The sequence below is a fragment of the Triticum aestivum genome, chromosome 1B, assembly GCF_018294505.1.
Source record: "Triticum aestivum cultivar Chinese Spring chromosome 1B, IWGSC CS RefSeq v2.1, whole genome shotgun sequence".
NCBI lineage: Eukaryota > Viridiplantae > Streptophyta > Magnoliopsida > Poales > Poaceae > Triticum > Triticum aestivum.
In genome coordinates this window covers 550,161,994-550,174,992 of record NC_057795.1, presented here as the reverse complement: position 1 = coordinate 550,174,992, position 12,999 = coordinate 550,161,994, and positions in this window count along the sequence as shown.

Below are 12,999 nucleotides of genomic sequence, written 5' to 3'. Positions count from 1 at the left end.
GGACTCTGAACAACATTCAGTAATCACATACAAGTCTTCCTAATAACCCTAGCGTCACTGAACCTTAAGTGTGTAGACCCTACGGGTTCGGGAGACATGCAGACATGACCGAGACGGCTCTCCGGTCAATAACCAACAGCGGGATCTGGATACCCATGTTGGCTCCCACATGCTCCTCGATGATGTCATCGGATGAACCACGATGTCGAGGATTCAATCAACCCCCGTATACTATTCCCTTTGTCAATCGGTACGTTACTTGCCCGAGACTCGATCGTCGGTATCCCAATACCTCGTTCAGTCTCGTTACCGGCAAGTCACTTTACTCGTACCGTAATGCATGATCCCGTGACCAGACACTTGGTCACTTTGAGCTCATTATGATGATGCATTACCGAGTGGGCCCAGAGATACATCTCCGTCATACGGAGTGACAAATCCCAGTCTCGATCCGTGTCAACCCAACAGACACTTTCGGAGATACCTGTAGTGCACCTTTATAGTCACCCAGTTACGTTGTGACGTTTGGTACACCCAAAGCACTCCTACGGTATCCGGGAGTTACACGATCTCATGGTCTAAGGAAGAGATACTTGACATTGGAAAAGCTCTAGCAAAACGAACTACACGATCTTGTGCTATGCTTAGGATTGGGTCTTGTCCATCACGTCATTCTCCTAATGACGTGATCCCGTTGTCAATGACATCTAATGTTCATAGTCAGGAGTTGTCATCTCCATGTTGACCTCTATCCAATCTATTGTTTCCGTTAGTGGCAGAATTTCACCTAAAGTTTTGAGATGTTTGCCATAATCCCACAACAAGCTTGTGATTTTCGTTGTTGGTTTTTCCAACAACTCCGTTATAACCTTCTTGGAAGGGTGCTTTCCAAGCTCATTTGTGGCAGAAGTTGTCATTTTCTTCTCCGTTCTTTTCTTTCCAATGATCTATCTTCTATTCTTTCTCCCAGGGGCATTGTGATGTTGTTCTCTTCACTCATCATCTTGTTTTGTCAAGATCATGTTCTTTTCCATGCTTATCCACTTAACCGGAGTGTTGTGTCTATCATTCCTCTTTTAACCGGAGTCTCATCCAAGTGCTTTCATTTTGCCAAGTTCATGTTCTATTCCTTCCATGTTCAGTCGGAGTGCTGCCAAATTATATCATTCTTATTCATTCTTATCTCGTTTCAACCGGAGTGGTTTCGAATTCTATTTTGTCCATTAAACTCTTGATTCATGTCTTTGCAACCTTCAAGTTCTCGTAATGTTCCTTGTTCCTCTTTTCCAACGGATTGTTTGCAATCTCATTCATCTCTGTTGTACTCTTTCTTTTTAATTGCTCAACCTCTCATGGTTCATGGTTTCACTCGTTTGTCGAAGAAGCAACTTAGTTTACCTCTTATATTCCTCTTCCGCTTCCCTCCGGTGCCATCCTAGATCTCGGGACGAGATCTCTTGTTAGTGGAGGAGTGTTGTGACGCCCCGAGACCGATGCTCCAGTTGCCTCCTTATTTTTAGTTGTTGTCGTGTGTTTATTGTGCTTGTTGCATTATCATAATTGTTTTGCATATTTCATTCCTATATGTTTATGCCATGATCATGTTGAGTGCCTTGTCATTTTTGCTTCTTGCATCATGTTCATCTTGTATTACATTGCATTGCACCATCCTTGCTTTATTCTATGCTTCATGATGTGATGTGCCTCTTGTCCTTTTATTGCATTGCATCATGATCATCATGCCTTGGTTGGCATATCTAAGTCTTGTTATGTGTTATCGTGTGAATCCCTCTTCTTGCTATCTTCACCTCATTTCTTAACTTTGCACATACCAGCAGCCATTCACCAAGTTCACCCAAGTTTCTATCCCAGCCAAACATCTCCTTTCTTCTTTATTACACTTATACTCTTGTGACATTTCTCCGCCCAGAAAAATGTTCACCTTTTTTCCTATAAATCCTACACCTTTCATTTAACCTTTCTGTCAAGTTTCAGCTCATTTGAAGATGATTTGGTTGGGTTCAAAAATGACTCAAGTTTGAATTTAATTCAAACTTGATTTATTTTTTCACCTCTAAAAATGGCCAAAGCAATTTATTCAAATAGAACATATCTCCAGAAGCTCATACTAATTCTCATGCTAGCTTCTACCCTGTCTATGCTTTTCTGTAATTATTTCCTGTCTGAAGGAATTAAGGAAAAGAAAAGGGCAGGAGTTTAGCGGTGCAGCCCAGCCAGCTTCGTCGCAGCCCAACGTCAGCAGTAGCAGCAACTCGCAGCCCAGCCCGTGCCTGGCCTTTGCTCCTCTTGCCCTGGTAAATTTTCTCAATGCACCCCCTGGGCCCGCCTGTCATTCCCTCAAACCTCACCTTTTCTTCCACCTCCCGTGGCTTTCATCTCTCACGGTAAAACAGAGCACCACACCGCACATGGCCACCGTGGCCGAGCCGCTCGCCTGCGCCCCCTCTATATAAACCCCTGCGGCTCCTCTAGGGTTTCCCTCTCCCCATTCCCCTCTCTCGGCGCCGCCGCCGCTCCAGGTAAGGGTAGCCCACGCCATAGCCGACGCCATGTCCGAGTCGAGTTTGAGCTCGTGCTCGGCTTGATCCTTCCAGTGGCCACCCTCTTCTTTCTCGGGGGCGTCAAGATCGTCGTCTTCGTCTTCATCATCTCGCCCAAGGATCGCCAAGTCCCTCGACGTCTTCTTCCTCCGCTTCGTCTTCTTCACGGTTCAGAGGAACGCCAAGATCAGCGCATCCTCACGTCGTCTCCGGTCGCCGTCGACCTTGTACGACTCCAGCAGCAACCCCTCGGTGAAGCTCCGATCCTATCCATCCCTCTCTGGTCTTGTTGGCATATCCATCGTTCCGCGCGTCTCCGAGTTCGTCCGCCATGGCTGTATACGAGGAGCTCAAGCTCTTGCCTTGGCTCCTCTGTTCCGCCCCTTCTCACACCCACAGCACCACTCATGCATCCACGCACACCCCTCGCTGCACACACACGCACACTGTCGTGCGTGCCCAGCCACGGCGCAATCTGTCTCTGTTCTCTTCAGGTTGGTTCAGTTAAGCTGGATGATCTAGCGCCGAGCCCGCCGCGGCACGCGCACGAGTCCCACACACCTCTATTCCAGCCGGCAGCCATGGCTGTAGCCATGGCCAAGCCCCTCGCGCAAGCTCCTGTACACGCGCACGCCCACGCCCGCAGCACGCCTCGCTTCTCGCCCCATGGCCGCTAAGCTGCCATTGACATCCCGCCTTGCCGTGTCATGCCCGAGATGAGCACGAGCTCGTGCTCGAGCCTCTGTACGCACGCGTCGCACAGCGCACCCACCTCCCAATCCCGCACACCCGCCGCCGCCTCCTGGGCCCCGCCGTTTCACCGTTGCCCGCCGGTGTCGCCGATGTCTTCTCTGTTGCAAAGGAGAAGAAACCCCGTCCGCCGTGGAGCTAGTTCAAAAGAAACCGTGGCCCATCGGGTCAAGAGTAGTAGCAGCAACGCAGCGGATCGGGGCGCAGAGTTCTACCGGGGAGACCCGGGTTCGAATCCCCTCGGGAACATTTTTAGAACCCCAATTTTTGCTCAGTTTTTCCTGTACTGTTGCGCGCGCGCACACACACTCAGCGCTCACTCGGGCCAAATCTTCCTGGGCCGCTGCAGGTTGCTGCAATCCGGCCAGTGCATATTTTTTTCCCAATCTGAATTTACCATTTTCCAATGCATTCTTATTTACAGAATTGCCACTGTTTTACATTGTTAATAACTAAATATGCATGCATCCAAATTAAACAAACTATATATGTAAAATGCTTAGAATTTTATCTGGTTTCACAATATGCAACTTTCATCCATGTTAAAATATTTAAAATTGTTGTTTGCATTAATTTGCATAAATAGCATGTTAAAATGATTTATTTCATAACTAAATAACCGTAGCTCCAACTTTAATAAACTTTATATATAAATGGGGTGGAAAAATGCCTAGTTTAACATGGTGCACTTTATTTTCCTGTTTAACAATATTAAAATATGTTTTAGGGCAGAACAGTACCAAATTCAAAATATGGACATGAGGATTTTCCGGAATTATTGTTTGTTGTTTCCGGCCTCATTTAAACTTGCCTATGCCTCGTGTTTTGTTCCACTCTTGCCGCCCTAGTTTCCGTCATACCGGTGTTATGTTCCCGGATTTTGCGTTCCTTACGCGGTCGGGTGATTTATGGGACCCACTTGACAGTTCGCTTTGAATAAAACTCCTCTAGCAAGGCCCAACATTGGTTTTACCATTTGCCTCACCTAGCCCTTTTTTTCCCTTGGGTTTCCGGAGCCCGAGGGTCATCTTTATTTACACCCCCGGGCCAGTGCTCGTCGTGAGTGTTGGTCCAAACTGTCGGCCGCCGGTGGCCACCGGGGGCAACTCTGGGCTGGTCTACCGGAAGTCTGGACAATCCGGTGTGCCCTGAGAACGAGATATGTGCAGCTCCTATCGGGATTTGTCGGCATAGCGGGAGGCTTTGCTGGTCTTGTTTTACCATTGTCGAAATGTCTTGTAAACCGGGATTCCGAGTCTGATCGGGTCTTCCTGGGAGAAGGTCTATTCCTTCGTTGATCGCGAGAGCTTGTCATGGGCTAAGTTGGGACACCACTGCAGGGTATTATCTTTCGAAAGCCGTGCCTGCGGTTATAGGCAGATGGGAATTTGTTAATGTTCGGTTGTAGATAACTTGACACCAGATCCAAATTAAAACGCATCAACCGTGTGTAGCCGTGATGGTCTCTTCTCGGCGGAGTCCGGGAAGTGAACACGGTTTCTGAGTTATGTTTGACGTAAGTAGGAGTTCAGGATCACTTCTTGATCATTACTAGTTGACGACCGTTCCTCTTGCTCTCTTCTCGCTCTTATTTCCATATGTTAGCCACCATATATGCTTAGTAGCTGCTGCAGCCTCACCACTTTACCCCTTCCTTTCCCTTTAAGCTTTGCTAGTCTTGATACCCATGGTAATGGGATTGCTGAGTCCTCATGGCTCACAGATTACTACAACAACAGTTGCAGGTACAGGTTGTGCGATGATCATGACGCGAGAGCGATGCTTGCTTGCGTTGAGTTCTTCTTCTGCTCCTTCGATCGGGGGATAGGTTCCAGGTCGGCAGCCTGGGCTAGCAGGGTGGATGTCGTTTGAGTTTCTGTTTGTGTTTCATCCGTAGTTGTGTGATGCTCTATGTATTGTGATGTTGTATTCGTGTGGCATTGTATGCCTTATGTATGTATCCCCATCTATTATGTAATGTTGATGTAATGATATCCACCTTGCAAAAGCGTTTCAATATGCGGGTCTATCCTTGATGGGACCTTCGCGTTCCTTTTGGATAGGGTCGCATATTGGGCGTGACATTAAGCTTCGCTACGGGAGAGAAAGTCTCATCGTAGTCAATCCCTTGAACTTGCCGATAACCCTTAGCGACAAGTCGAGCTTTATAGATGGTGACATTACCATCCGCGTCCGTCTTCTTCTTAAAGATCCATTTGTTTTCTATCGCTCGCCGATCATCGGGCAAGTCAGTCAAAGTCCATACTTTGTTTTCATACATGGATTCTATCTCAGATTGCATGGCTTCAAGCCATTTGTTGGAATCTGGGCCTGCCACCGCTTCTTCATAGTTCGAAGGTTCATCGTTGTCTAACAACATGATTTCCAGGACAGGGTTGCCATACCACTCTAGTGTGGAACGTGTCCTTGTGGACCTACGAAGTTCAGTAGCAACTTGATCAGAAGTACCTTGATCATCATCTTTAATTTCCTCTCCATTCGGTGTAGGCACCACAGGAACGTTTTCCTGAGCTGCACTACTTTCCGGTTCAAGAGGTAGTACTTCATCGAGTTCTACTTTCCTCCCACTTACTCCTTTCGAGAGAAACTCTTTTTCCAGAAAGGATCCGTTCTTGGCAACAAAGATCTTGCCCTCGGATCTTAAGTAGAAGGTATACCCAATGGTTTCTTTGGGGTATCCAATGAAGACGCATTTTCTGACTTGGGTTCGAGCTTTTCAGGTTGAAGTTTGTTGACATAAGCATCGCATCCCCAAACTTTCAGAAACGACAGCTTAGGTTTCTTCCCAAACCATAATTCATACGGTGTTATCTCAACGGATTTAGACGGTGCCCTATTTAAAGTGAATGTAGCTGTCTCTAGAGCGTATCCCCAAAATGATAGCGGTAAATCGGTAAGGGACATCATAGATCGCACCATATCCAATAGAGTGCGATTACGACGTTCGGACACACCGTTACGCTGAGGTGTTCCAGGCGGCGTGAGTTGTGAAATGATTCCACATTTTCTTAAGTGTGTACCAAATTCGTGACTTAAATATTCTCCTCCATGATCCGATCGTAAGAATTTTATCTTTCGATCACGTTGATTCTCTACTTCATTTTGAAATTCCTTGAACTTTTCAAAGGTCCCAGACTTGTGTTTCATCAAGTAGACATACCCATATCTACTCAAGTCATCAGTGAGAGTGAGAACATAACGATATCCTCCGCGAGCCTCAACGCTCATTGGACCACACACATTAGTGTGTATGATTTCCAATAAGTTGGTTGCTCGCTCCATTGTTCCGGAGAACGGGGTCTTGGTCATTTTGCCCATGAGGCATGGTTCGCATGTGTCAAATGATTCATAATCTAGAGACTCTAAAAGTCCATCAGCATGGAGCTTCTTCATGCGCTTGACACCAATGTGACCAAGGCGGCAGTGCCACAAGTATGTGGGACTATCGTTATCAACTTTACATCTTTTGGTATTCACACTATGAATATGTGTAACATTACGCTCGAGATTCATTAAGAATAAACCATTGACCATCGGGGCATGACCATAAAACATATCTCTCATATAAATAGAACAACCATTATTCTCGGATTTAAATGAGTAGCCATCTCGTATCAAACGAGATCCAGATACAATGTTCATGCTCAAACTTGGCACTAAATAACAATTATTGAGGTTTAAAACTAATCCCGTAGGTAAATGTAGAGGTAGCGTGCCGACGGCGATCACATCGACCTTGGAACCATTCCCGACGCGCATCGTCACCTCGTCCTTCGCCAGTCTCCGCTTATTTCGCAGCTCCTGCTGTGAGTTACAAATGTGAGCAACGGCACCGGTATCAAATACCCAGGAGTTACTACGAGTACTGGTAAGGTACACATCAATTACATGTATATCAAATATACCTTTAGTGTTGCCGGCCTTCTTGTCCGCTAAGTATTTGGGGCAGTTCCGCTTCCAGTGACCCTTCCCCTTGCAATAAAAGCACTCAGCCTCAGGCTTGGGTCCATTCTTTGACTTCTTCCCAGCAACTGGCTTACCAGGCGCGGCAACATCTTTGCCGTCCTTCTTGAAGTTCTTCTTACCCTTGTCCTTCTTGAACTTAGTGGTCTTATTGACCATCAACACTTGATGTTCTTTCTTGATTTCAACCTCTGCTGACTTTAGCATTGAGAATACTTCAGGAATGGTCTTTACCATCCCCTGCATATTGTAGTTTAACACAAAGCTCTTGTAGCTCGGTGGGAGCGACTAAAGGATTCTGTCAATGACCGCCTCTTCCGGGAGATTGATCTCCAACTGGGATAGGCGGTTGTGCAACCCAGACATTTTGAGTATGTGCTCACTGACAGAACTGTTTTCCTCCATCTTAAAACTATAGAACTTGTCGGAGACTTCATATCTCTCGACCCGGGCATGAGCTTGGAAAACCATTTTCAGCTCCTCGAACATCTCATATGCTCCGTGCTTCTCAAAACGCTTTTGGAGCCCCGGTTCTAAGCTGTAAAGCATGCCGCACTGAACGAGGGAGTAATCATCTGCACGTGATTGCCAAGTGTTCATAACGTCTTGGTTCTCTGGGATGGGTGCTTCACCTAGCGGTGCATCTAGGACATAATCTTTCTTGGCTGCTATGAGGATGATCCTCAGGTTCCGAACCCTATCCGAATAGTTGCTGCCATCATCTTTCAGCTTGGTTTTCTCTAGGAACGCGTTGAAGTTCATGTTGACATGAGCGTTGGCCATTTGATCTACAAGACATATTTTGCAAAAGTTTTAAACTAAGTTCATGATAATTAAGTTCATCTAATCAAATTATTTAATGAACTCCCACTCAGATTAGACATCCCTCTAGTCATCTAAGTGTTTACACGATCCGAGTCGACTAGGCCGTGTCCGATCATCACGTGAGACGGACTAGTCATCATCGGTGAACATCTCCATGTTGATCGTATCTTCCATACGACTCATGTTCGACCTTTCGGTCTCTGTGTTCCGAGGCCATGTCTGTACATGCTAGGCTCGTCAAGTTAACCCTAAGTGTTCTGCATGTGTAAATCTGTCTTACACCCGTTGTATGTGAACGTAAGGATCTATCACACCCGATCATCACGTGGTGCTTCGAAACGACGAACTTTAACAACGGTGCACAGTTAGGGGGAACACTTTCTTGAAATTATTATAAGGGACCATCTTATTTACTACCGCCGTTCTAAGTAAACAAGATGCATAAAACATAATAAACATCACATGCAATTATATAGTAGTGACATGATATGGCCAATATCATATAGCTCCTTCGATCTCCATCTTCGTCACCGGCATGACACCATGATCTCCATCATCATGATCTCCATCATTGTGTCTTCATGAAGTTGTCACGCCAACGACTACTTCTACTTCTATAGCTAACGCGTTTAGCAATAAAGTAAAGTAATTTACATGGCGTTCTTCAATGACACGCAGGTCATACGAAAAATAAAGACAACTCCTATGGCTCCTGCCGGTTGTCATATTCATCGACATGCAAGTCGTGATTCCTATTACAAGAACATGATCTCATACATCACAATATATCATTCATCATTCATCACAACTTCTGGCCATATCACATCACATGACAATTGCTGCAAAAACAAGTTAGACGTCCTCTAATTGTTGTTGCATCTTTTACGTGGCTGCAATTGGGTTCTAACAAGAACGTTTTCTTACCTACGAATAACCACAACGTGATTTTGTCAACTTCTATTTACCCTTCATAAGGACCCTCTTCATCTAATCCGCTCCAACTAAAGTAGGAGAGACAGACACCCGCTAGCCACCTTATGCAACTAGTGCATGTCGGTCGGTGGAACCTGTCTCACGTAAGCGTACGTGTAAGGTCGGTCCGGGCCGCTTCATCCCATAATACCGCTGAAGCAAGAAAAGACTAGTAGCGGAAAGCAAGTTGACAAGATCTACGCCCACAACAAAATTGTGTTCTACTCGTGCAATAGAGAACTACGAAGACCTAGCTCATGATGCCACTGTTGGGGAACGTTGCAGAAAATTAAAAAATTTCCTACGGTTTCACCAAGATCCATCTATGAGTTCATCTAAGCAACGAGTCATGGGAGAGAGATTGCATCTACATACCACTTTGTAGATCGCGTGCGGAAGCGTTCAAGGGAACGGTGATGATGGAGTCGTACTCGCCGTGATTCAAATCACCGATGACCAAGTGCTGAACGGACAGCACCTCCGCGTTCAACACACGTACGGTACGGACGATGTCTCCTCCTTCTTGATCCAGCAAGGGGGAAGGAGAGGTTGAGGAAGAAGGCTCCAGCAGCAGCACGACGGCGTGGTGTTGGTGGAGAGGCAGTACTCCGACAGGGCTTCGCCAAGTGCTAACGAAGGAGGAGAGGTGTTGGGGAGGGGAGGGGCTGCGCCTTGGATCAGGTGTTCAGCCCTCCCCTCAACCCTCTATTTATAGGGGAAGGGGGAAGGGGTCCGGCCCCCTCTAGATGAGATCTAGAGGGGGGCGGCGGCCAGGGAGGGGGCTTGCCCCCCAAGCAAAGGGGGGCACCCCCTTTAGGGTTCCCCCCCCAACCCTAGGCGCATGGGCCCAAGGGGGGCGCCCAGCCCTCCAGGGGCTGGTTCCCTGCCCCACGCGGCCCATGTGGCCCACCAAGAGGGGTGGCCCCTCCCGGTGGAACCCCGGAACCCCTCCGGTGGCCCCGGTACAATACCGATATGCCCCCGAAACTTTCCGGTGTCCGCATGACAACTTCCCATATATAAATCTTCACCTCCGGACCCTTCCGGAACTCTTCATGACATCCGGGATCTCATCCAGGACTCCGAACAACATTCGTTAATCACATACAAGTCTTCCTAATAACCCTAGCATCACCGAACCTTAAGTGTGTAGACCCTACGGGTTCGGGAGACATGCAGACATGACCGAGACGGCTCTCCGGTCAATAACCAACAGCGGGATCTGGATACCCATGTTGGCTCCCACATGCTCCTCGATGATGTCATCGGATGAACCACGATGTCGAGGATTCAATCAACCCCCGTATACTATTCCCTTTGTCAATCGGTACGTTACTTGCCCGAGACTCGATCGTCGGTATCCCAATACCTCGTTCAGTCTCGTTACCGGCAAGTCACTTTACTCGTACCGTAATGCATGATCCCGTGACCAGACACTTGGTCACTTTGAGCTCATTATGATGATGCATTACCGAGTGGGCCCAGAGATACCTCTCCGTCATACAGAGTGACAAATCCCAGTCTCGATCCGTGTCAACCCAACAGACACTTTCGGAGATACCTGTAGTGCACCTTTATAGTCACCCAGTTACGTTGTGACGTTTGGTACACCCAAAGCACTCCTACGGTATCCGGGAGTTACACGATCTCATGGTCTAAGGAAGAGATACTTGACATTGGAAAAGCTCTAGCAAAACGAACTACACGATCTTGTGCTATGCTTAGGATTGGGTCTTGTCTATCACGTCATTCTCCTAATGACGTGATCCCGTTGTCAATGGCATCTAATGTCCATAGTCAGGAAACCATGACTATCTGTTGACCAACGAGCTAGTCAACTAGAGGCTTACTAGGGACGTATTGTGGTCTATGTATTCACACGTGTATTACGATTTCCGGATAATACAATTATAGCATGAATAAGAGACAATTATCATGAACAAGGAAATATAATAATAATACTTTTATTATTGCCTCTAGGGCATATTTCCAACAACTTCATAGCGAAAAAGTTTGTCCCGTACCTGGTCCCCCTGCGCGGTCGGGTGTAGCTCTAGCTGGATCGAACCATGGTCCGAGGTCGCTGCCGTTAGGTGATTAAGGCATGCCAATGGGAATAGCTCACACCAATCAGTCGACCCGAGAGCCTTGTCCAGCCTTACTCTTGTGAAAGAGCCACCGGACACCTTCTTCTCAAAAGTCCAGAATATGCCTTTATAGCCGTCTACCAACATGCAAGTATCAACCATGTCCCTAAAACCTTGGATCTGAGCATTACTCCTCTCTCCAACCCCCTCATGTTCTTCTGGACGTAAAACTTCGTTAAAATCTCCGATACAGAGCCATGTCAGAGTGCTTAAATTTGCTATGTTTCTCATAGTGTCCCATGTCTGGTATCTCAAGTGAGTTTGAGCCTCACCATACACCATAGTTAGCCTCCACGGGTCAAAACCCGGGTCACGCACCTCACAATCCAAATGATAGCCAGAATAGCCCATAATATCAATATTTATTGCGTTATTCCAAAACAAATCGATGCCTCCGCTTCTATCAACACTGCTTACGGCATATCCTTTATCAAAACCAATAGAAGTAGCTAGCCTTTCTACCCTAACTTTGTTGATTTGAGTTTCTAGAATACAAAGTAAGGTAGGGGCAAAATTCTTCACGATCTCACGAAGTTCACGAACTGTCGAGGCTTTGCCCGAACCTCGACAGTTCCAGCAGATGATACTCATTGTTCCCGGCGGTACTCCTCACGGGAGCCCGCCGATGCTGCTTTGTTTGCTTCGTTTCCTCCTTCCTTTCTAACCCCTTCCACTTCAAAAACCTGCATTCCCATGCTGTCCAGCTTCCTTCCCTGACATTCACCTTTCTTTGGTCTCTTCACTTCCTTCCTGGGCGAAAAATATACTGGGGGCATCGGAGGCACCCCCGTCGGCTTCTCCCTCACCACCAATGCTGTGGACACGTTTTCTGCTACAACAGCCCCTCCCTTTTCTACCATTGACTCGGGCAACATAGGTGCCGTGTTGTCCGCCGAGGGACGCTTGACCGAGACTCCAGCTATTCCATTTGTACCCTCCATAGATGTGTTCGTTCTCATCCCCTCTAGCCCGTCTGATCCTCCATTGTTGCCGCTCATGGAAGCTTTATTTTTTCCTCTGTCTTGATCCAGAGGCTGCGACTGCCGTTGCAAAACATACTGGTTTGTCTTCATGGTCTCCCGTCCTCCTTGATGTCCATTTGATCCTGATGCTTCTTCATGGGGCTGCGGTGGCCGGGCGTTGAAGCGCCAGCTCTGGTTTGGGTTGAAATCCCCGCCCCTACCCCCCCCCCCTCGCAAAGCTTCCTCTCCCCCTCTGTGTTTGAGCAAAACCGCGCCCCGGAGCTCTAACTCTAACATTATCTGCAAGTAAGAAGTCTCCCCACTCAAAAGCAGCTTCGTCATGCACCCCATCACCGCATTCTTCATGCCAATGCCCGAACTCTCCACAATTGTAACAGAAAATAGGTAGCTTCTCATACTTGACTGGATACCTGACCCTCTCCTCGCCCTTTTTTCCGGTTACAAACCTTTTGATCTTTGCATTAACATCAATCTTGATCCTCACTCTCACGAATTCACCAAAAAATCCGGTTGGCAGCTTTAGCTATATCTCTACCACCTCGCCGATCCTCGATGCTAGCCCCTTAACTGCCGGCTCGATCAAGAAATTATCCGGAAGTCGATGGATCTGAGCCCATACCTCAATTCTATCCAGTTTGAACGAATCAGGGTTTTTGAATCCGTCGTACTCTTCCAATATCACGGCCTGGTCCCTGAACAACCATGGCCCTTCGTACATGGCTTTCTTCCAATCTGCAAGACATCCAAACTACGCCGAGAACAGGTTATCCCTGATCT